This window comes from Colletes latitarsis, chromosome 14 (assembly GCF_051014445.1).
Source record: "Colletes latitarsis isolate SP2378_abdomen chromosome 14, iyColLati1, whole genome shotgun sequence".
In the NCBI taxonomy this organism is placed as follows: domain Eukaryota; kingdom Metazoa; phylum Arthropoda; class Insecta; order Hymenoptera; family Colletidae; genus Colletes; species Colletes latitarsis.
Genome location: NC_135147.1, coordinates 28008092 through 28032569, shown reverse-complemented (window position 1 = coordinate 28032569; position 24478 = coordinate 28008092). Strand labels below are relative to the sequence as shown.

Here is a 24478-nt window from a genome sequence, read left to right as displayed (position 1 = left end):
ACTCGTTGGAAACTCTCGTTTATCGCGATGCAACCGGACCAAGGTAACAACGCCCGTGGGAGGGAGAACGAGGTAAAGGAGTATCTTTGACCGCTTGGAAGCCTCCAGGTAACAACGAATACCTTGTGACCCGAAACCGTTCCACCAGAGTACGTGGATACCTTTGTAACGTGTTCCGTATCTGCTACTGCAAATAAATCGTTATCGATACGAAACTTTATCTATCGGCACCCTTATTTGTCGCAGAATCTATCGGAGCATTAATTTTGTTACTTTCGGAATAAAGGTTTAGGAACGAAGGGTCGCGTTTGTCTCGGCGAACGAGGACGCGACCGCAACGATAACGGAAGTCTGATGGGCGCGAGAGGAAAACGCCGCGAGCCAGCCCGGATCCGGAATTCTGGAGAAGATAATTTTCAGCGAAGCAACAATAGCGGGCCGAGAATTTCGTGGTTCGTTGGTAGCGAGAGGAACGTTCTCGAGGTCGAATGCACACTTACGAGTTGTACAGCAGCGGGGACGCGGTGTGTGGCGACCGAAAACATAACTCCACCATTACGCGGCCATATTAAGACAGACACATAAACAAAGGGTTGGAGGCGGTTACGGTGGCACGGGGTTGGCTTAACGGTCGGCGGGTGAATCGCGGCGGGACCGAAAAGGCTGTCGTTGCTCGCGAGACAGTCCCGAGTCATTAGGAAAGCCTGCAGAAACTCGCGTACAATGCGCTCCTGCGACGCGATATACGAGCTACGACAGGATTCATTCCGGGACGCGATTGTCGAGCGGGAAGGTTAGGAGCGAGAACCGTTCCCCACGTCTCCCTTTTACAGCCTAAACCGAATCCGCTGGAATTGGAACACGACTGCGACTGGAACAATCGCCTCTGCAAGCTATCGACAAGTTCCGCCTTTTCTCCTTACGTTTAACGCAAGATCCCGAGTAATACTCCCTCGTCTTCAAGCCCTTCGACGCGATTCTATTATATTAATTTATACTAGATATAGCGTATTCAAGTTATCTCGTTACACGCTAAGCTTTCAAAGAACCTCCGAGGAAATTCAATTTAGGGTTAGGTCCTCGAAATAACCCTAGGAAGATTATTCGACGACTTATTTTCTTGGAGTTGGAATAATAAGAAATTAACGTACGATTTTTTTGACGTCATCTAGAAAATACCGACGTTAAGCGACGAGCGTTTACGGTTGTTACTAGTTCGAGAATGCTTACGAAGGTTGGATCGCCCCTGCTATAAGAATCGTAATCGAGTTACCGTCCTCCGCTATTGACTTCCATTATTTGATACATCTAAACAATATCTTCCCCGCGTTCTCCTTCTCCCGTTTCCTTCGGTAGCGGGTGGTCTTTCCGAAAGACAAGATTGCTCGTAATAAGAGAAAAGTGGCTGTAAGTGGTTTTCGTTGGCAGAACGACGGGCGCTCTGATCGAATCAGAGTCAAGTAGCATTACGAGCGTGACATTTCCGAGGCGACTCCATTTCTACGACAGGAATCGGTCGCAGGTTCCCGGAGGGTGAGCCACGCGCAACACGGACGCGCTGTTCGAGGGTCGAAAGCGGTAGAGTTTGCCGAAGATCGCATTCGAGATAGTCGACGGTGTTTATAGCAGTGCCGAGGGCCGCGCATCGATCCTCCAAGTAGATTTGGCAAGTTCTCCGGACGCTTCGTCATTTCCCAGTGCAACGTTGCGCCCAGCCTATCTATCGTCGATCGAAATCAGAACTCCACGATAGAGCAACAAGGTTATTTGTCTATTTTTCTCGGTACAAAAATAATCATTTTATGCAAGCGGAGAAAGTAAAGTGCGCGCGGCTAAACGCGGAAACATTGATCTTCTCACGAAACGAGAACCATCTTGCGGGGGCAGGGTCTCGTTGGCCTTGCTCCGCGAACGCCTATAGTATTTTTCGCCGAGCCGGGGACGGAAATGACCCAAGAGAAAAAGGTGGCTCGACGGCGGACAGATCCCTTGCCTCGAGATCCATCCCTGTTTGCAAATTGGAGTAGCGTACAGCCCCGAATCAAAATGCATCGGTGAACGAAACGATAGGTGAAATCGGGATATCGCAGAATTCATAGAAACGGGAATCCAATTGAAAAGACCGTAGCGAAAGAGGTGAGAGCGAATTGCAACTGCAAGGAGGTGCACTAAACACTCTCTTTGTCGAAGAAGCGGCGGGGTGGCACTTAAATCGACCACCTTATCCCAGTTTCTTGCGCTCACTTTCGCGGCACGTATGTATTTATTTGTGTGTAGGGTTTCGCGCGTCACGGGCAGAGGGAGAGAGAGAAATAAAGAGGGTTGGTAAAAAGGCACGGAGGGCGAAGAAGGGACGGAAAAGCTCTTCGTAGCTTTGTCGACGCGGCGCTTTGTTGGAAATCGTCGTTTCGCGCTGTTAAGCGTGCCGAACGAGAGCAAAAGAGAAAAAGAGAGGAAATAATGTCCGCTGTGGATCTAGATAGACGCGAGAGGAGAGAGAAAGGACGCGCCGGGGTACGAGGAGGGGAAAAAGAGGCGAGACGGAAGTCGGATAGAGAAAAAGCAGAAATGCCCGTTGGCCGTCGTTCGCGTTCGGGCATTGAGTTTGCCTAACGGACTTTGCGCAAACATTACCCGCGAGAGTCTTTGTTCTAAACCGGAGATTTATGCCTGTTTCGCGTCGTTGGCCAGATTTATTTTCGCGCGCGTACTCCCCCTCTCGTTTACCCTTCAACGTTTCTCCGTCTCTCATCGCGATACCCGCGCGAACAACGGTGCAAATAAAGTAGGCGCGTCGACGCCGCCGCGTACTCCACGGTAATCAAACCGGGGAAACGAGACGGGGCGAATTTTCGCGAGACTCGTCGCAAAACACGCAAAGCTAACTTGCCTTTGCACCCAAACTTACCAGCTACCGTTCGCGTTGAGAAATCGTTCGTAGCGAAAGTTTGCGAGGGTAAACGTTGATAAGCAAGTAAACAAGCAAATATCAACCCTTTCGGGAATCGGTATCGCGTATCGATCGCCTGGTTTAAGCATCTAATTCCCGTATATTGCTATAGCCGGACCCCCTTTCGCGTAACGAGTTACCCCGACTGCACCCCGACGAAATTAATTTCTATTTTCGGGGCTGGACCAAGCCTGAAATGAGCCGAATTTGCAGAGCGTTGCCTCGGGCGATGCGTTGGTTCGTCGAGCAGCGGGGAGTTTGATTTTTGTCAAGTGCACCGGCTGCAAACGAGAAGCCGGGGCCGCGGGCACGACACTCTGCGTTCGAGATGATTTTGCGCGCGCAGAGAGACAGAAGCGTCAGAAACAGGTACGCCGAAAAATCGGCAGGAACGAGCTGATAACTCCCGACTGCGAGCCGCCTCCAAACTGCAGTCGTACGTGAAAATTTATCCGGACCCTACCGTTATAGCCTGGGCAAGCTGTTAGGAACGCAAATTAAAATATATACATATATGTACGCGAGATACATAGAGAAAGATGGCCGCGTATGGAAAAAGCTTTCGAAACGGTTCAGATTGCCACCTCGGTCCGTTCGTTTTATGTTTCCCGTTGCGGCTCTGGGAAATTTAACACGACGCGTTCAAACGCATCGTACTTCCTCGCGTAAAGTACCGTTCCCCGTGACCGGAAATAACAACCCGGCGAGTACTTCGCTTTCCGAGTACGCGAGGCTCGCGTTTCTGTACGCGTTTCCCTACGAAAAAAAAAGGATATTTTCATTTCCACCAGTCTCGAAATTGTACGTTTCTAAGAACAAACGAACGCGAAAAGCGCACAATTTCGTTACTGTTTGAAGGAGGGACGAGACTGTAACTCGCAGCTTTTAAATCAGTCGCGGTGAATCCGCTCGGGAAATCAGAAACGCGTACACCCGTTGTTTGTTTCTGTGGGGATTTAACGCGCGTCGTTGGTATCGGTGCGCGGCCGTCTCGCAAAAATCCGGACGCAGGGTGTACCGACGCGACGCTAACTCGGATATTAATGTAACTGCTCGCACCACCCGCGGCCATATATAATATTCGAGGCTGACAGTAAGTGCTAACCGTCGCCATTTCCTCGGGATCGCTCGTCCGCCGGACGACCATTCTCGAAAGCTGCGCGTTTTCGTTCCTCTCCGCACCGCTATTGCGAAAAGAGAGAAAAGAGCAATCCGGAACACCGTATTCCCTCTCAATGGTCGCCAATTTCGCGTCGAAATCGCACTCGCCTCTCCGTCGGTCGGTCGCGTCGGTTACACTTTGCGTCCGCGCGAATCTCATTGTTCCGTGTACGCTTCCTGGTTCCCTCGACGCCTCCAAAGTATTCCTTGCACGAATCACGGCCCCCGAGCACCCTCCTATCGCTCATGCGACCGTAATTGCCTGCCTCTTTAAACCCTGTTTCTCTCTTCGAACCGGTAATTACGCGAATGCATTTGCTCTGCAAAAATTTCGGACCAAACGAGAAGAAAAATGTTTCGTTCTAGGCGTCGAGGAACGAATACAATTTTAGGGTGGAAATAGCACACCGATGGTAAACGATTCGAAAGAACGTAAACTCGGGTGATTTAATTTTTGGTTTAGCCAGTCTGACGACCAGAGAAATCCGGACTATCGCGCGCGACGAGACAAGGGAGTTACCGCGAGCTCGTTTCATACCTCGGTTGGCATATTTTCAATTATGCGGATTTCAGATTCGCTTCGAACTTTGTCGCGCCGCGCTGGTTTCGAGCGATTTCCCGCCGCTTCCAGCCGCGGATGGCGCGTACACACGCTTTCGTTGCGAATCGAAATTAACGGTGAAAAAGCTCGCGCGAAAAACAGAGGGAGCTTCTCCTGAATTTCGAACGGTCGATTCGCGGAACGTAATTACGCCACGCATAATTCCACCAGGCATTGTGACGCGCGTCGCTGACCGTAGCAGAATTTTGAGACTAGGCGGAATTCTGTTTCGTTACTTTGGTCGTTCCGCGTAGAAACGTAGTAACTTTTTCGAAATTCCGATTCGGACATACGCCGGATAATTAGCGTTTCAATAGCTACATTGTGGAAATCCTAACGGTCGGTAAGAATTTATTTCGTCGACGATACGCAAAACGACCGCCGAATTGAACTCGATTCCCACTGGTCCGCGTAACTTCGTCAAATATCGAACACGCTTTGCCGTTCCAGTCTTATTGCTGTGGTTTTTTACGACGCTCGATAGGAGAAACGCGATCGTTATGGTGCACCGTAAAACGGAACATTCGTCGAGTCGGTCCGTGCTCGCTTCGGGTACCTCGGTTCGTCGAATTTTCAAAATGTTTTCGATAACGACCGCCGCGTAAAAGTCGCGCGAACGAAACACGATTCGAAGGCGAGAGGGCCGAGCGATATCGAAGCACGATTTTCACTGCGTCGGCGAAACTCGACGCGGCCGTTTTCCCGAAAAATTTTCCAACTACGCCGATTCCCGTTCGCGTTATCATAAGACGACGCCGGAACACGATCTCCGATATTCTCGAGCCTGGACACTTCGACTAACACGCGTCGTTTGCACGAGCTCCATTAGCAAAGTGAAACGCACGCTGTCTGCGATACTTTATTGTTGTTCTCGGCTCCGTATTTATTGTGTGGAATCGGCAGGAACGGAACTATGAGAAGATCGCGATGGTCGCGAAAGGGTCGATAGGTATATTTGATGGAACAAAATCGTGGCCTTGATCGCGGATGCGTATGGTTAGCTTTGACAAAAGCGGTCGTGCGGTCTCACGGAAGTATATACAAACGGCGGGAGGGCGGCTTATTCGTTGGACGGATTGGTCATTGTCGTTGGTATCGTCTGCCGGCAACAACGATATTTGTTCGTGCATTAGATTAATTGGCCCGGGGCGCCGCGTCCGGGGGCGGTATCAATTCGCGCCACCTTTCTGCGGATAATTCGCGGACGAGAATTTCGCGGCCAGCCGAACGAGTCAATAATTCGAACATCGACGATCCGGGAATGCGGGATTAAACGCGCGATAAAACGCGCGTGAGCCGCCTGCTCGCGGCCGAAGTAGAACGAAACTCGATACCGGTCAGTGTTGTTCCCTATTGTTTCCACCCGTTCATTATCTTACATTTATTCATCGACATCGAGCCATTATTATCATAGGACGAATTGTTTGTTATTGTGTTAACGTTGCATTATATCCTGTAATAAATGTGCAATTGTCTAGCTCTCGTTCGCCGCGATACAAATACACCAAACGTTGGTTAAATTGAAAATTCGAAACGTTTCTTTCCGTGTAGCGCGAAATCGGCAGGGATCGATTCGTCCAACGAATTTTCCATCAACCGTGTTTTTTTACAGTCGATTACTTTTCCATTTAATCGCGACGACGCGGCCAGTTTTCAGGGACATTGCCGCCGCGAAATCACTTTCGTTCGCTCGTTCGTTCGTTCGTGGTTCCTCCCAAATTTCGAGTCGGAAGAATTCTACGAGAGAAGGAAAATTGTGCTGACTTTTGAATTAACGCGTCCGCGAAGATTAGATTTTCCGTAAGGGAAATAGTTTTCTTGTTTGTCTAGGCTGCGTTGAAAAACGAAAGACGATATATAATAGGATCCTCCTCTAGAGAGGATCTCTGACGCGTTTTCGAGAGAAATACGAGTTTTAATGCGCATCCTCGAGGCGTCTCGCGATTATTCCACGTAAACGGCGAGATTAAACTGTGCTCGAAATCCAGTAATGGCTCGGGGATGAAAAGTTTGAGCGCTCGAGCGAGTTGTCCGCGTCCCCGTCCGCGTTCGCAAAGTCGAAATTTAGTCTCCGAAGGGTTGCCTGCCTTCGACTGCAGCTAGGAGAAAACTTCCCTCGCCGCTGCCAGGATTAAGTTCGAACAAAAAGGATTCTTATGCTCCAACTTTGCCGGCGAGGGCGAGGAGGAAAGAAAAAAATTGAAGAAAATCGCGTGGAATTATTCTGTCGGGCATTAATTCCATCCGATCGTCGTTCTGACTCGGATTCTCGAGGATTTACGATCGTTAATATCGAAAATACTCGAACGCGTGCGGCGGAATTGTTGGCTGGAAAGTTTCCATTGTTACCGTTAAGCTCTTTTTAACTGGAAACCCCTTTGGTGAAATAAAATCAACGAAACTTTCTTTGAAACCAGTTGCTATCACGGTCCCCCTTTCCTTTTAAATTCCTACTCGATGGGAGCATATTTCCCGCGAAACACGTCGACCAATCGACGGAGATCCGATGGATAAGCAGCGGCGGGGAGGTTCAGCGCGGCACGTCGCCGCTAATTGCGCTGTTCCTCGTTAATGCGCGGGAAATCGGCACGCTAAGAATTACCCGGGTGTTAATTATTGCAAGCGTCGCGATTGAAAAACGCGAACGAAAGAGCGCAGAAATTGGCCTTTGGCCGGGAAACGGGGTCTCGTTAGCTCGCAATCACGATGTTTCCAACCGGAGTCGGGAAGGGCATCCGGCAGGCGAGCTCGATTTCCGACGCTTGGCGTCGCGTTCGCGCGCCCCTTAATTGCATGCACGCGCATTTTCGCCTACCAAATCGCAACTTCTCGCCGCTGCGCTTATCGATTCCGGGGAACACCGGTTGCCTGCTCGAACAAATGTCGGCGCATTTTCCGCGGCTGCACAAGCGTTCGTTGTAATATCGAAGGCATCACGGCGACCGAGGGGAATAAAAGAATCGGCGTTCCGTTCGCCGAGGACGGGGGAACGCGTTTCAAATGCAAACGTCGGTAAAAAGCAGCTTGAAACTGTGTCGTTAGTTGGAACCAACGCGCGGAGAGGGGAAGAACTTAATTCGACCTCGTTACTGGGTAACCTACCCGCGCGAGTTTGCGTTCGTTCGCCTTCTTCCGTTTCGTTTCTCTCGGCGACGGTCGCATTTAACGAGCAGCGAACGAATTAAAATAATTCGCAGCTTTCGTTATTCCGCCCGCGTTCGTAAACAACTCTTTCGAAGAGGAAACTGCTCGGTTTCCATCGCCAGTGGGTCGCTCGATCTTTTCGTTACGCGCTCACCCAACCGACGTAAATGTTTACTCTTGTTTTTACCAGACTAGAGTGCGCGGTTTTGTTCCAGCGACGATTCCCAATACCCGATAAAAAGTTTAAATAATGTTCATCGATCGCTCGATGCTTTTTTTCAACACTCTGCAACCTCTGTACTTTCGAAAGAGTTAAGAAAGAATTGTCTGGCTCCTGTTACGCGTCAGCGTTTGAATTTTAAGGTTTAGCGGCTGCAACAAGGGTGGAGGGAAGCGCGTCGTTGAAACTATGGGTGAAATTTGCACGACGAGCTTGAACGTTCCGTGGTCAAAAGCGGTAGCTGTCGACTATTGTCCCCGTTTCGTGGATAAGAAAAATTACGATGCCTTGGTTTAAATTCTCATCTGAAATTCGTGTACACCGATGCTCTGGCATTTGCGTGGGTAAACTCAGGACGGAACACGGTACGTCCGGTACACGTAACGGTTACTCGAACATAAATTATTAATGAGTACACACGCCCACGATAAAAGCAGCAACCGAAGGTACCAGCAACAACGGCAACGGCAGATAGCCTCGGACGTTACGGTTGCGTCGTGACGTTCCAGCTCTCGTGACGTTCGCTTATGTATACGGCTACACACCGTGCACGGAAAGAATTCCGTTTGTTTTTAAATCGTATGCCGGACCGGAACAGGATCGCGTCGAAATGCGTCCATGACTTTCGAAATATCACGACCAGTTACGCGGTAAACTTTTCAAGTCCTACTAGGATCGAGAAACTAAAAAATCCTATTAAACTTGTCCACCCGAAATCGTATCGCCGTTAAGAATTCCTGCAACGTCCCGCGTTTAAGAAACCGTGCATTCGATATTCCCTAAAGGTTTCCCGTGTAGTTTACGCGACCGTTCGTAAATGAAACATCGTGGCTGTCGGTGGAGGGCTCCCTGCACACCTAATATAAGATCGGGTCGAGTGTATTAAGTATAGGAGAGGCGCGGGGAGAACGTGTAGCCGAGATGTCCAGTGCTGTAACCAAAGGCAGCCACCATCTGCCGGCACTATTTTATAAATATTTATACACGCGTCGCCTGGTATATTTAGTCGAGGAGCTAGCGGGTCCCGTGGAATCCCGGAATGAAGAGGGGCAATAGTTTTCCCGGCCATGGAGACCGTCCACGGTATTTTTAGCGGCGTTTCAACTTTTTTCAACGCTCCTTTCTCTCCCTCGCCGGTAAGTTGCAGTTGCCACTCGTTCTTACTTGCCACGTTTCGCAGGGTGTCTGTTTGTTTGACGACGCTCTGGCGAAACAATTATGATAATCGATCTGTCGGCTAGGACGCGTCGAACGCGACGTTCAATGTCCTCCGCCGTGCTTCCTCCGACGAGTCTTTTTCTCGACACCCCTGGGTACACCGTAAAGGTGTTTCGCTTCGTTTGTTGTCGCGACTAAGTATCGGGCGTTCCTCGGAGCGAGGCGGCGAAATCTCCGGCCGGGATTCCCTCTCGATTTATTGGCAAATATTTAACGAGACCGACGGCTTACTCGACAACAGCGTCAAAGCCGCGAAGAAACTCCTCGGGGTTCGTTGAGAAAGTTTTTAAACGATTAAATTACTCGCCGTGCCCGCGAGTCTCTATCGACTTCCCGTCCCGCGGCCGTCGTCGCGCGACAACGATACAAACGAGATCCGACGGAACGTCGATTAGGGAGGTCTCGTTTTATTAATGGACCGTGCATTACAGGGACTAATGCTGACGTTCGTACGCCATGTCGCGCTTCGCCGCGACACTTTCTGCGATAAAAAACCGTCCGTCGACCGACGACCGCCCCGTCCTGTTTCCCTTCGCGAGATCCTGTCAAGAAAACTGATAGGAGAACGAGATTCACTTCGTTCGCTGATAGATTCGTCGACTAAAAATTTAAATAGACACCAGCCGACGAGAATAAAGTCTCGAAAGACACGACGGGTGGAAAAGTTATCTCCGACAATTTCGAGTGATTTAACGAAGCACCGAGGTAGGATTCTGTTAAAGATCTCGCGAATCGACGTTTCTCGCTGCTCGTAAAATTCTCCGAGAAAACCGAGAGGCTCGCGCGACCGCTACGCGCCACGCTGACAAGTTGAGCGATGTTTAACAAACTGCAGCTGATGTCTGGAGCGTCCCTAAAGCAACGTTACCGATGTCAGAGATCAGCCGCGTTGTTCGTACACGTTCACAACGATCTATAACCCCGTGATTCGAAGACTGCTACTCCATTATTTCCTTCATTTTCGCCCCGTAAAACCTATCGAGACTTCGTAATACTGCTCGGAATTAAAATTGGATCGGGGTATATTAAAATTTATGCAATTTAATTGAAATTGTTCCCCGTTTGAGCGCAACAGGAGCAAGTTTTGATTCGATCGGACGATCGCGGAAAATGTTCAGGATATTTTAGACGTTCGTGCGAACCCATAGCGTTTCGTAGGAGCGCCGACTCCATCCAGGGAGCGAGACCAAGTTATCGTCGAGTTACTGTGCGGCGGTTGCAACGATGAACTTAACTAAACTCCGGCCGACGGAGTTGAACGCGATGCGAATGAACTTGATTAATTGCTCGGCTGAGTCACGAATTAGCGTGTGAACGAGAGCAGAGGCACGGGGATGCAGGTCGAGGGGAAACGAGACGGAAAGGAAACAGAGAAAGGGAAAATTACATACAAAGAGAGGCTCGTGGAGAGCCAGCAGAAACTTTTCACCCGCTGCGGCGACCCACTGCAATCGTCCGTTCGATTATCGAGTGCCAATAAAAAAATCGATTCGTTAACGAACCAGCATTCGCGCGTCGTCGTTTCGAGCGAATTTCCTAGTTAGCAGGAAACGACAATAAGTCGCGAAGCGAAGCCGCGTCCGAAAAATTCAACATTAATTCCCCTGAAAAAAAGTAACTCGCCGTATAACAACGCGAGAGATTTCTTCTCGTACTTTAAAAATATTTTCCATCGCGTTTAGATCGGTTCATTGTACGAGTATCGAATTCGAAGGGTTGATATTGCCAACCAAACGTTCCTAACTATTAATAAATAAATATTCTTGAAAAGGGCGTGGTAGGGGCTGAATATTCGAGAGGTTTTAAGACGCGGCCGTGGATTCCCCGGGGAATTCGCAGTTTGCGCGTATTGGTCGAGGGAAAAGGGACGACGCGGGATGAAAAAAAGTCCATCTTCTCGAACGCGATATTATCGCCCGAAACTCTTTTTTATCCGAAGCAGCAGGGGACGAACGAGAGAGAAATCGTTGTTGCCTCGCGTTGATTAGTTCTGTAGCGATATCTCTCGACCCTACCTTTCGGTCCCCGGAGGAAACCAGATCGAGGAATGCACATCGTCGACGCCAGCCAGCCAGAGCCCTTGCCCGCTCGCCCCTCGCCACTTTCTCCTTTCCTCTTGTTCGCCACGATCCGCTCTGACTCCCTTTCTGCGCCCTTTAGCTCCGAGCCGTCCGACGCACAGACTCTTCTGGTAAATAACCCTACGCGGAAAGTTAATGCCGGTAGTCGAGCACGCCGCGAAACTTGACGCCGCGACGCTTACAGCTCGCTCCTAAAACGATGGCCCGCCAATCGGGATAAAATACTGGGTGTTCGGCCACCACTGGGAAAAATTTTAATGGGAGATTCTAGAGGCCAAAATAAGACGAAAATCAAGAATACTAATTTGTTGATTGAGGCTTCGTTAAAAAGTAATTAACGTTTAAAGTTTAACTCGTACTGAATTTTTTTCTCGAAAATGCGCAGTAGTTTGCTTTTTTAAACATTAAAATCGTCCAATCCGTTCAGAAGTTATGACGTTTTAAAGATTCGCATGAAAATTCGGGCAGACATTTCTGGTCAGAAATTCGATTTTCGGTAAGGAATGTTTTTCTCGAAACTGAGTAGGATTTCGGGGGTATGTCTATTGACCAAAAATGCTTGCAATTGACCCCTGCGACTAAAAATAATTTTTTTAGAACGATTTGAAATTTTTTTCCCCCCGAAAAATGTTTGCACCTACACCCTGTCGATATTTCTTTGGCACACGATACGAAGATCTTGCTGAATGTTTCCAATGCCCCCGCGTTTTCGCAGGGATTAGAGCAAGCGAACGTGTTTACCTCGCGGGGTTTGGAGGAGATTAGCCCCCTTGACGATGTTTAACTTCCTTTATTTAAGGTCTGGATTAAAAGGCGTCGCGCGCTGCACCGGAACGATGTTTGCAGAGGTTTTAGCCGTTCGTTATCCGGGAATTTCGTTCGAAGGAAGAATCGTGGCTTGGTCCAAACACTTTAAGAGTTGCCAAAGTCATAGCGCTGGAGGGGAAATTGGCGCGGACGGGAAAGTTGCCAGGACGAGGACTCCCGTCGGCTGTTAGTTTGGACGAACCTGTAGTAGACAGGGTTCACACATACACGGTATAGGGAGCAAAGCAACCACCGGGGTGATAGATAACAGGGTGGTCGTGGCCCTTGCTCGTACTCCCGGCAACTTCGGCCCACCACCGATAAATTATTCGACGCGCTGTTTTCCGCCAAAGATTGTTTTCCCTTTCCCGGCGCGCGGCTCGGTGCAACGAAAGAAAGGAGGGCGCCACGCTCCGGGGGGAGAGGCCGAGTCGAAGAGGGTGTAAAAACTGCGGGGCTGCTGGCAGGGCGTTGACGATGGGGGATGGGTAATCCAATGTTATTCTGCCTTTCAGTCAACGACACACGCCACCCTTCTGCGCGCGACTCGAGTCACAGAAAAGAGAGACGAGTTTACGCCCTGAAAAGCAACCGCTCTATCTTGTCGTTGCGCCACGCTAAAATTCTGAGTGATATTAAAAACTGTGCTCGTCGCGGTTCTTCAAATACGACGGGACCGTGCTGCCAAATAATCAACCCGTCTTTCACACTTTTATGGCCGCTGTCGCGTGCACGTGACTTTATTATGTTATCGTTCGATTACATATTACGTTTATCGAGGTTCAAATTTTATAAATTTTAAATTGAGAAATTAATGGCAAAACTGTGCAGTGCTAATGTTTGAAAAAGTGAGGTTCCACCAGATTGAAACTGTCGGGAAAATCGCCGGCGACAGTCTTTGCGCGAAACGTACGGCCATTAAAGTGTTAAAAACTCCTGCCAGAGTTGGTTAAACTCGACGCCGGAGACGTCGAGAAGTCGGGGGAAAAAAATTTGAACGCTTCGAGATCGATTCGAGAGGACGTTGAAAGTCTCCGTGGAGGCGGTGTGTACCTTTAGCAGGGACGTACCGTAAGGCAAACTAGTCTGATTCCGCGCGGAGAGATACTCGGTGAGAAACAGAGGGGTTGTTTGGTCCGCGATAAGGGACGGGTAATCTAATGCGATCGCGCGACACACTCGGCGCGACTGCAGTAGTTTTCGAAGGGGGATGCCGAGAGTCGTCGGGACGCTGACTGAATTTGCGCACGGGAAAAGCCGCGTGCTTCCGAGTGACCTACTCGAGACTACTCAAAGGACGGAGGGGGTGGAAAAATCGGGCCAGCGGGGCGTGTTCCTTCGGCGTGCTTCGACGAAAAAAACGTTGGGTCCTTCCCCCGACGTTTAGTAGCCAGATGCGCATACATCGGATCCAATCACGTGCGTTTATTTAAGCTGTTTGTTCGCCAGACCAGAAGAAAAGTGCGTCGAAGGGTACGCTGTGCCGTCGCCTTCGTAATGAGCCGGGGGGACGCTCGCCCGAAAAAAGTATCCTTCTTTTTTAATCCTGTTTTTTCGTCGTGCACCCAACGGCGACAAAAACTCCGCGAGTAGATCGATCATTGAATTTGTGATTCGCGGAACAATGGCAGAAATTGGCTCATTTTGGATTCGTCTGGCAAGAAAAATACGAATTTCCCGAATGATAAACGAGCTTTGCTAACGACGTCTTGTAAAAATCTTTCTGGCACTGTTCTTTCTTAAGGTATTCGTAATGTTCGAGCAATGTTTCGAGATCGATAGCGAGCCGGAGGAACCGGTGTAACCGATAACGCGTCCGAGATTGCGTCAGCCCTGGTGGAAGTCGAACGACCGGCTGGAACCGATACAAAACGACGCGATCGGAATGCAACGAGGACCGAACACCTCGAGGAACGATCGGTTATCGCGGCACGCGCGTTTGCACTCCGATAACAAAGGTGCGCTCATGCGTGCTCGCTGATAAACGATTCGGCTACCGAGAATCGTCGTGTCGAGACGGCGATAGCCGACACCACGGCGTGTCTAACCGATAACTCGTAATCGTTCGGCTCAGGAGCAATATGTACGGAGCGAAGCGAAACGCGCTCCATAGATAGGAATATCATCGTTCTGTCGACGGAACATCGATCCGTTGGTTACCAGTGTTTGCCTCCGATCGAACAGAAGTTACGGACTGTTTCGAAATCGTTAAGCCGAGGAGGGATTGTTGTCTCGAAAACGTGGAATGTAATATAGTTTACGTCACCGTTCGATCGGGCGTTCCTAGATTGCTTATCCGAGTAAACACGATACGCTTGTACAGATTGAATTACATTTTCTTACTTATTCGTTTAATCGTTGCTTATCTACGGTTATCTCTCGCGTACAATGGATAGTTTTAGGCGCAGGGAACAAGATACGTAGTCTGTTGAATTTATCGGAATACCGTTTCGAATAACGGTTCGAACGAATCCAAGTATTTCCGAGTCGCGTGCTGGCTCGCTAAGGAACTTTTTTCCGGTACAATTGACCGCAGAGAGGAAGCGAGGTAAACGAATAGAAAAATTGAAGGGTAGAATGATAGGATGCGGAGATGAGAAATTATTTGGCTTTGGTTCCTCTTAATACGTCCAACAGGACCACCCAGCGAGATTAAAAAGAGGATCGGTCGTTGCGCCGGCGTCGCTTATGTCACGTAATTGCGCGTACCATCGCGTTAAAAGGAGTCTTTGACGAGGTCGATAATTACTGTCTGGGCGAGCGTGTATACGCCGACGATGACGACGACGACGACGCGAATTCGTGCATTCAAGCGTCGTTACTTTGATTATTTCCCAGGTTGGCGGGTGCCCGCGGTTAATTTCACGTTCGTTAGTTGCCTAAAGCACCGAGAGTAACGGGAAAGTTATTTACCGTTCCGATGGGAAAGGCACAGGAACGTATGCGATACGTTACGTACGCTCGATTTACGAAATTGTTTCGGCTTTTTTGGATGGTCGTCCGCTCCCGCCCGCAACCGCGCGCGATCGATTGTACCACTGTACCAAAAAAAAATACACTCTCGGAAATTGGAGCACCGAGTTTTCCTGGGTTACCTGATTACTTTTTGCACCGATACAAACCAAATCGCGTTGTTCTCTTTCTCCCGTGCAAACGAAACCCTCGACCTCCGTGTTTACATTACGCGTTATATTACCCGATCGGCTTCTCCAGTCATTATCGACACGAGGGCCGCTCGAAAAGTTCGCGACTACCCACCTAAACAGCGTTTAAATCATTCACGATCGAGTTTCTATACAACGTACAGCAGTTGCTTTCCGTTGTAGCGTACGGGGTCGTATTTTTTACTTAAATAAAAGAGAAACGTCATCGTCGGAAATAGAGGAGCCGACTAGATGATCCGTTTTACGTGGAACTCGTGATATAGACGCGACACTCAATCGGATACAGCGGTATTGCTCGTATTAATTTACAGTCTTTTCGCTTACATCGTTTCCAACCGACTAACCAAGAAATCGTATACCCTCGCGACTCTAAACAAACGTCGATGAACGCAGAGCCGCGATTCCGCGAACGACGTACGCGTTTCGATTGCAACGAATCGCAATACGGTCGTAGGTAAACAACGAGCGTATCGCTTGCGCTTAACGGGAACGATGCTGTAAGCGGTTTCACCGAACGTCGTAAACGCAACGTCTAAACGCTGATCCAGGCTGGAGAACGAAAACACGGGGAACGGTTGTACCGGTTCTGCCGGAAATAATCAGGTCTCGATTTACGGGAGTCTCGAATTCGGACTCGCGTCCCGTTTACACGCTCGCGAGTACAACGCGGCCAGAAATCGACGGGATTGTCCGCGGACAAAAGATCCGCGACGCGGGGATCCGTCGCAACTCCGCAGCCCCGAAATGGTTAATGGCCACGCGTGCGATGGTTACGGGTGATTTGTGCACGATTGTTCGGCGTCCCGGCGCTCGTGAAACTCGCGTGATCGTCGGTTACGCGACGCGCGACCCGTGTTCGCGAGTTCGCCGGTCCGCCCTGCCCCGCGGCCGCCCCGCTCGATAAATCGATGCATCCCGGTAAAGGTCAAACATTCCTGACAAATATTTTGCAAATCCGTCGATGGAACGTCGATAGAAAAATTGCATAACCCGTTATATCGCGAAAGAATGTTCCAAGGGCCGACAATCGGATGGTCGTTGCGACGAATCGGTCGTTTCGACTAATCGAATTCGAGCGAGAAGCATTCGCGCGCGTCGATTCTATCGATCGATTTAAGCGCCGAGCGCGGAAGGAGCGGGGCACACACATGCGCGTGTAAACATATAAAATCGTGTATTATATACGGTAACGTAACGTTTCCGGGCTCATACATAGAGATGCGAGTGATTTCCATACATATCAGTTTCATTTCGGTCGAGCGTGCTACCCTACAGTGCCACTGAACAGCGTTCACGATATCGCGGAGCTATTGGGGGAGGAGCGCGAGGCATCGCGACGTAGGCGTCTATTCTACGGGTAAATCGAGGTACTCGACGTTGACCGGGACCCCCATCGAGCGACAGATGTTGTGCTCGTAACCTTCCTAACGAACGAGGGAAATATTATTATTTCCTTTTAATTCGATTTCATCTGCGTGCAGAGGGTCGCGTGCGACTCGCCCTCCCCGGGGACACGTATCTCCGAAAAATGCTTCCAACCCTTTTCTACGGACACGACCATCGCGATAGCCATCGACGCATTAAACAATACGACGTAATTGCAGCGTTGTAACGCTTTAGAAAATTTTAGCTACGATAGGAACGAGTTAACCGAGTTCGCGTTACGCGAAGAACTTGGAGTCTCGAGGGTTGGCGGTGGAAACGGTCCTCGTTGCCGGTTAAATCCTCGCGGAAGCAGAAGCCGGATGTTCTTAGAGCGAAGCCAGAAAATCGAGAACATATATCGAGATAACAGGGCCGCTTCGAGTAATTTTCGGAAGTGGCGAGGTTAGCGGAGAGGAAGGTAGTAGTTAGATAATACGATCGTACGGACAATTTCCATAACTACCATTGTCTTTGCGCAATCGCGTTCGACGACGTTGTTCCCCCTTGGAGTTTCCGCCACGATTCTCTCTTCGAAGAGAGTGGAACCTTCGACGGAGACGTCTCCGATTTAGGCGAAGAAGGAATTGTTAAACCATAGTTGAAATAGTAGACTCGTTGTTACAAGGTTGGACGGTGGCACGAGAGACGAATGGCAAACGCGTCCGAAACGATTCCGCGTTATCGTGGTTGTCGAGCCGACGAAACATCGTTATAAAATCGCATTAAAGCGTATAACGCGAAATCCCGTAATCCGCGACACTCCGCGTTACGTCGGCGCGGCGAGTCGACCGGAAACCCGAGCGTGATTGATTCCTTAATAATTGCGCAGAGGATCCCCGTGGGCCGGCCTCGCGAGCGCGGGGGAGCTCGATAATGCAAATTTCTGCCACGAGGGTGAGACGTGTCGGTAGTCGCAGTAATTATGTATGGGGTGTCGGGGACCGAGGGCGAAAGACAGAGAGAAAGTAACGCCACGACGAGATATGTACAGCCAGGGGGTGTCACTCGCAGCTGTGTCGACCCCACGCCACGAACCACCCCCAAAACGAACCAAGGAGTAACAGCAGTCACTCGGTCATTAAGGGGCGTGATCGTTGTTTGATTGCGGAGGTTGAGCCTACCTTTTTCACCCTTTCGATAGCGCCCTTCTCGGTCACTTTCGTAAAACGAGCAAAACTCGGTGATTCGGTGTCCGCGTGGTGGTTTCGCGAGAAATTTCAAACACCGAACAATCGAATATTATTCCGTGTTCGAGCGTGGCAAATGCTGCGCGCGCAATAACCGGACGCGACGCGTTCGCTCCGCCATCCGCGACATTTTTGCCCGCGTTTTAACCGGTAATCGATACGGCATTTGCATAATTACCGGGAAACGAGCGGCAATCTGTTCGCACGCGTATCCATCTTCCCGTAAAAAGTAACGCGACGATGCCGAATGGTGCAAACTGCCGTGCCCGTCGACTTTTTCCTCCCCAGGAACATTTTTCGAGAACGTGCGACGCGTTTCCGACATTTTCTTACGCCGGAACGACTCTCGATCGTCGCGGAAAAGTTTTGAAACGCGATCTCGTCTATCAGTGGTAGAAATTGGTAAATTCTAGACCTGGCTGGCTGGCGCGTCTACTTATACCGGTATTCAAGTAAAAAAATCTTTTCTATTCATCGTAAAATCGGCGTGGGAGCGAACGAGTTTTCGGGAACACCGCGCGAAAGGGGCATCGAACGAGGATCACCGAAAGTTTTGGAACGGCTTCAAAAGGTGGCTCTCGGCCGTGGAATATTTCGCGAGGCCTCGTGTATTTCTGCGCGCTGCCGCCCCCGCGCTGAGCGTATAAATTAAATCGACTTGTCGCCGGTCGCCGCTACTAAATAATACTTAGCGCCGGATTAACGCGCGGTCTTTACCCGAGAGCCAGCAACCTCGAACATCCTCGCCGCGGTTGACCTCCTATTTCACGCCGGCCGCCGCGCCGTCCCGAAGACGTACGCGTGAATTTCGCCAGCCGGCCGAGAAAGGAGAGGCGGATTTCCGGCGACGATCGCTAGAAAAATAAACACCAGAGTATTTCATCGCGGAGCCGTTATTCTGTCGCGAACGAACGTCCGTTGTTCGCCGCTGCAACCGGGACAGGTTGGATTTACCGGCAGAAGGGCCGTAACTTTGTCGGAAACTGTTTTCAAAATACAATAGTGATCATCTACTTATGTCCAAGTCGTATTTCAATTTGAAAACAACTTTCGTCAGTATCCGTGAAACGGTTGGAAGTTTATTGCAAGCGACCGCAAGGAGCAGAGCCAGAAAAATTGCACCGGAAGACGATGCATCGCGATCCCCTCCAGAGCAGGGGGATTCCTGAACGGTCAAAGGTATTATCAACGCAGCGTTAGGAAAATTGACGTTTGGAATTTTGACACGGCGAGGAGAAGAGGAGGAATGCCGAACGCGAAACGAGATAAATAATTCTGAAAGCGAGACGACTGGGTCTTTGGAAAAGAACGTTCGAGGGAAGATGGAGAAAGGCGGTGTCGGGCTAAGAGCCAAGAGCGAATCGAAGGGGGTAGGAAGAAAGGAAGGATAAAAGGCGAGAAAAGTTGACTCGTAAAGAGAGGAAGCAGAAAGCGAGTAAGAGAGGAGAGAAGGTTCGAAGCGGTTGGGTGTCGCGGGCAGACGAACCCGTTTCGGGGTTCTGGGAGTTAAAGTTTTCTCGGTGATGACCGGGGCATCGCGACTCCGTCGATAGAAGCGGAGAAGGAGTGTTTTACGATAAAACTGCTCGGATCCAATTTATCTGACGCGCGCCGCTGGAAGAACTGGGTCGTTTCCGGGCTATCGTTCCCTCCCATTTTTCCATCGAGCTTCCCTCTCGTCCGGCACGTTTCTATCGTCGCTTCCGAACGGACGGACGGATATATTCCGCGACCGGTTTTCGGCTAATGGCAGACGCCACGCCAGTTTCCAGCTTCCATCACGGGACATTTACCCGGTTGCCGTCCAAACAACTCTCCCGTCGGATCGAACCCGAAACCCGACCGAGTGGAAGCTTTCGCTCCCGAACCAACGTCCTTTTTCCCTCCTTCTTTCCCAATTCCTTTTCCCTGGTACCTGTTCTTAGCTACTCGCCGGACTTTCGCGAGTCACGGCGCCGTGCAACCGCTAAACGATCGTTTCCGAACATCTTTACGACTTTACGCTCGGCGTGGCTCTTATCCTCTCCGCACACGGAAACCACTCCATCTATATTCGTTCTTTCTGCTCGTCGCTATCGCGCATCCCACCATCCGGAAATATATTTCCATCGATAAAAGAAAAATCTTCGTTCGACCGATTACCGTCTCCTAACAAAGGAAACAGCACCTTAACCCGTAACGAACCTATTTCGAGTACGCTATCCGCTCTTGCGTACATTTCTTCGGACAGTCGCCACATCTATTCGAATCTAAGTTAATTTCCATCTCGTTAGCGCATTTCGCTCCAGTAATTTATCGTTAATTTACTGCTTCCGCGTAACCTGTCTTTTATACTTGTTTCTCTTTTCCTATTTCATATTCCTTAGCCTCGCGTACACGCGCGTTTACGTACCGAACAAACGAATAAAACTTCCAACAACTGTTTGCATAAAATAGTCGTAAAATTTTCAATTTATTAAGTTGAATTTTAAAAGTTCTGTCCCGAGTTTGCAATATACGATTCGTATAAATTCATATTTATGAAAAGATTTGCTAGGAACGAGAACAATTTCGAACCGTGGAAAAGTTTCGTTACGTTAATGTATTGAAATCGAGGGTCCGATAGGTAACGACGATCGTTATCGTATCGCTTCGACTCGCAATCTTTCGAGGTCTCTTGGAAAGCACGCGAGACTTGCTTTCGCAAATGGAAGCTCTTTCGTAATGATCTAAGTGGAAGCGTTGCAGTAAAAGCGAACGCTGTTGCCGATGGAAGAAATCTAATTAATTCTTTTCTCTCTGGGGATCGTAAAAAAGCGTCGCGAGCCTTAACGAGAAGGATCGGTGATAAAACGATGATTTATGCGGTAAGTTGGTGGGCTGGTCGATCCGCGTTTGCGAAGTCCGCGCGGTCGTATTAAATAATGACGCCAACGGTAGGAAGCCACCGTGACGTTGACTAATATCGGCCGCAGGAAGCTTTTGATTAAAGGCTCCTTTACACCTTCGTGCGACCTCCAGGGATCAACGGCCCCGCGAGTGAAATAACGAGCGGACAAGAGGTCGGATAACAGCGTAAGCGGAAAGCGATTATTTTACAGATTTCGCGCTCAAAATCCCCTGGAAACCGATGATCGAGCGTTCGTCGAACGTTGCTTGGACGGCCCGAAGAGGATAAAAATTCGCAATTCCCAGGCTCGTGGCGTCGTGCAAGCTTCGATTCGTTTCGAGCCACGTTTCCGAAGGAAGCGTTAAGAGGATGGAAACACCCTCGAGTATATATATTTTTAGTAAGACCAGAATAGAATTTTAATTTTCGTCCGAATCGAATCGCGGCACGCGCATCGTCGGCTGACTGCTAATTAATTATCTTGCCGGTTGGCGGGAAACGCGTCGTTGACAGAGGATAAACAATTATCGATGCGGTGTAACGAGGGAACGGTGGTAGAACTACTCCGGTTTATCGTCCGCCGCAATGCCGAGCGTTATGCATATTTCTGGCTGTCAGAATCGGTGTTATTCGAATCGGCGAGGAGCGGGGAATCCATGGCTCGTTAAGGAGATACCTTAACGAATTCCGGGACGTTTCTTCGAGGGCAATCAGCATTGCCGGGCACTCTCGTTAAAGCCGCATCGAAATATATTTAAAGATGTCTTTAATTTTCGCACCTTATCGCGAGGGTTGTCGCGTCGTTTCGATCCACCGGTGCCTCTTCGAACGAGTGCTCACGTCCGTGTGCGTCCGCACGCACTTACACACCTTGAACACGCGATATCTACGTAATTCCGGTTCGCCTAATGGAGATAAGCCGGAACGTACGAGGCGGTTTTCTCGGATGGCGTAATGAGCGAGGACACGGGCTCCTTAATAATGCGCTCGAACCTAACCCTCACGGTCTCCGTTTCTCCATCGTCCGGTTTCTCCTTTCCTCCTGGCTGCTGTACGAACGCAGGTGTACCGGAATTGCTCCACCGACTCGCACAATCTGAGCCTCTACACGGCTTTACGAGCGGCTAAAGCCCCGTTTCTGACGCCGGGAGCGTAAGGTTACTAAGCACTCCAGGGAGATTCGATAACCTCTTTGGAGCGACATCGGTGACGAAATAATTAATCGCGTCTGCCGGAGCAGGATCGGTCAACCACTTTGGCCTCCATCCGCCCTTGAACCACCAATCTTTTCCTTCCTCGAGAGCATCGAGCATAGAAACTGGTAACGGTGCTTCTTGCTCGACGGTCCAAGGGTTTTTGAAGTAAGGCTAAGGATTCGAATCGGGTGGATTCAATTTATCGGATCCTTGGAACCATAAATCGATACCAGTCTCGCGTCGAGGAGACAGATATACGTTGTCGATCGATCCAACCGGAACACGACGTTCGATTAGTTCCAATCAGGGGAAGCACGTAACGTAGCCGTTAACGATCAGGCTCCTGAAATTCGCCAATACGGAAAGCGCGAGACGATTCGAGTCGAAGGAAAGAATAACGCAAAGTTGTTGGGCGATAAAGGATTAGAAAGTAATAGACCGAGAATTCCAGAGGGACGAGCGAAAGGTCGCGGAAGCCAGCTATCGCCCATAAAGAAATTTCTGGTTCCGCGTAGGCGGCCATTTCCCGCGGGAGTCCATTCCCCCCGTCGCTATGGCCCTACTTGTAATTCCTGTTGCGAAACGCGGAGGGAATCGTTTCCGCTAATAAAGGTAGGACCTCGTGGCAGCGACTCACCTTTCGATCCTGAACGGAAGCTCCGTTTGTCACGAGTGCGCAGCCAGCATTCTCTGTTCCGTCGTCGCGTGTCCACTTTTCCTTCTGGCCGGTTCCTTCCGCTCGAAGGGATTACGCGGCGGGCACGCACGGAAGGTTCCAGTTCAGGGTCTCTGTTCTCGCGGAAAACAACCGTCCCGCTCCTTTTCCCTTTGACCGTGTAATCCGGATCCTTTCTCGAGAGCGCTCTTCGTTCCCGTACTTTGAACGTCTTCTCGCAACTTTCCTATTCGTAAGAAGATCGGGGACCGGTGTGTGTACCTCGTCGTCCCAGGCTCCTTATCCTCTCGACGATCTTCGACTGGCCGATCGCTGAACTTTTTCGAAAAAGGATGGACCGAGTGACGCGTCCAAGACTCCTGGCTAGGTTGTTAATCGATCCTCATTACGCGCCACCTCGATCCTCGTTGTCGTCTCACCTTCGTGGCTCGAAAGCAGGATCGCGTAACCTTTCACGGATCTCCTCTTCTCTCTCTGTCTTTCCTCCCGTCGATTACGGCAATTTTATTGTCTGGACGAGTTGGAGCCGAAGCACCGTAGCCGGACGATCGACCGATGTCCGATAAGGCGCTAATGCGCTAATTGGCAAACGGAGCCCGCGTATCCTATCTCCCGAGTTAATTATATTTAATTGTCGGGCCATTAATTGTGTCTTTAATTACCGCCGCGAGATACGTACACCGCGGATGGTCCGTGCCGCGGCCGTTGCACGCTCGGACGTCGAAAGCTTAACAACGATCCGAATTGGATCGGGCCAGCCGGCTCGCCGGATTCGAACATCTCGTACGCACTCGACGATGGATAGTTTCGTTACGACGGCTCTCGGGAAATCGACGCTATTTCTCCGTCTTTGTCTCTCGCTTAGAGAGGAACGCGATAGAGGAAACTACTTTTTCGCCGTTGTACGGGGCGGCGCGAGCCTCTTCGACAACGGTCTCTCACAGTTCTCCGTTGCGCTTGGCCGGTTTCCCGAGAGGATCGTTCTTTCTCCACAAAAGAGTTTCGCGCAAGGAGCTCGCAGAAGGGTCATCCACTTTCTTCTCCTTAGGGCGGCGAGACTCTTTTTCCACGGATTCGACGCGTCCCTATGGAACGCAGCAAAGTTCCCTTATTAGGAGAATCGATCGATCGCTACACCGCGGGAACTCCAAGACGATCGTCGAGGTTTATTTGCTCGTCGAGGCTCCAGTCCCGCGAAACGGGATCATCGAAATTACGAGCAGGAACTTTCCCTTAATGAATTCCACGGCACGTCGTCGGTGGCTCGAATCGACGCGTTCGACCGAACCGTCCCACAATCTCTAATTCGATCCTGCGAACGGAGGACGAAACATTCGATCCGACGGGTATTCGGGCTCGCATCGACCGCTCAAGGGAATCCCCAGCATCTCGATCCTCGAGGTTCGTTTACATCGACGCGTCCACCTTGAACACGAGTGGAGTGGTAAGTGGAGAAAAACTCGCGATTCGACACGTTGGTCGCGACGAAGACGACTCTCGTCTCGTACTCTCCGAGGGCACGCAATCCGTAGATGGCTGGCCGAGGGAGGAGGTCACCCCGCAACGAAGCGGGTTCTCGGCACGACTGAGAGCCTCGAACCTCGACGACGAGAGCCACCCCCGCGAGAGGGTGGCAGAGCGAGATGCAGGGAACGGGAGGGAGCCGGCCCGCGGGAGGGAGCGAGAGGAATCGCGCGCAGTCGCAAATTCGAAAGCCGAGCGACGATATTAATTACATCCTTTCGAGCCACGGAAACGAATCGAACGCGCCGCGTCGGA

At 50.3% G+C, this 24478-nt stretch overlaps 1 protein-coding gene across 1 annotated transcript in view; it reads right to left on the bottom strand.

The window, feature by feature from the left end:
* Positions 1–24264, bottom strand: part of Pxb (putative Hedgehog signaling attenuator pxb) — a 219842-nt gene extending 195578 nt beyond the window's left edge. The window contains exon 1 of the mRNA XM_076782453.1: positions 22661–24264. The gene's annotated coding sequence lies outside the window, so the exon portion shown is untranslated. The remainder of the gene's footprint in view (positions 1–22660) is intronic.
* Between the last annotated feature and the right edge of the window lie 214 nt (positions 24265–24478).